Raw genomic sequence first — 1,023 nt, 5'->3', positions numbered from 1 at the left:
AAGCTTGATCCATGTTTGCAAAGTGCTTTGAGAGTCTCAGATGAAAGGTGCTGCGGAAATGAAAAACATTATTATTCTTCTGTGATGATTTTTGGAAGGGGGAGAAGGTTATGTTTTTCTCTTTATTCTCCTACATTTCTGAATTTTAACAGTCATTTTAACACTCCTTCACCCCCCCCCCCCTTTATTTTCACACCATTCTACAGTATGTGCAAAGAAAAATAAAACACCTTGGACAGAATAATTTGGCCTGGGAAAACTGGCTATTTAGAAACCAGAGATTATGAAATGTTATTCCAAGAATTGGCTCCTTGCAGAAAGTAAGCCTGACAACAGGACCAATATGCACTCCAGTCTCTCAAGTACACACACCCTAGTCCTTGTTTGATGCTGAATTTCCTACCGAACCAGCTAATCTAATCACTGCTGCATTTGGCAGTTCTGATCCCTGTGAGTTGTGGAGCTCAAAAGAGGAGTGTATGCAAATAACTGGTACTACAAATGCACACATCAACAGTGGGACAAGACAGAACCAGCCAAGTAAACAGCTTGGAGAGACATCCTACCGCTCTCTTCTTTCCAGGAATAAACTCACCCAAGTCTCCCTGAATTTAGTTGGCCCACCCTAACTACCTTAATAATAGATTAAGCAGTTTCCAGTGAGCTCTGCTCTGCCATAACCAATGTCTGGACAGTAGATTTCTTCACATACCTAGCACTCAGAAGCAGCCCTTCATAGAAAGCATCAACACAGTTCCCATGGATGAAATTCACCCTTGTGCAAAAAGCTAGCACAAGGCCTATGCGCCACATAAGTCCTACTTTAGCCCTATTTTGAGGGCTTAATTGGAACATATGTAGCGCATAGGCCTTGTACTGGCCTTCTCCACAGTCGTCAATTGCACCCAATCAGCAGAGCAGCAGGGAACCAAGGTGATGGTGTAATAATCAGGGGTGAAGCAGTGGGCTATTGCACTTGCCTCTCCGCTCTGAAGGCCCAGTTTATATCACTGATGCTTTGAT

Source organism: Lepidochelys kempii, chromosome 3 (assembly GCF_965140285.1).
Source record: "Lepidochelys kempii isolate rLepKem1 chromosome 3, rLepKem1.hap1, whole genome shotgun sequence".
Lineage (NCBI taxonomy): Eukaryota > Metazoa > Chordata > Testudines > Cheloniidae > Lepidochelys > Lepidochelys kempii.
Note: the sequence above shows the minus strand (reverse complement) of the source record.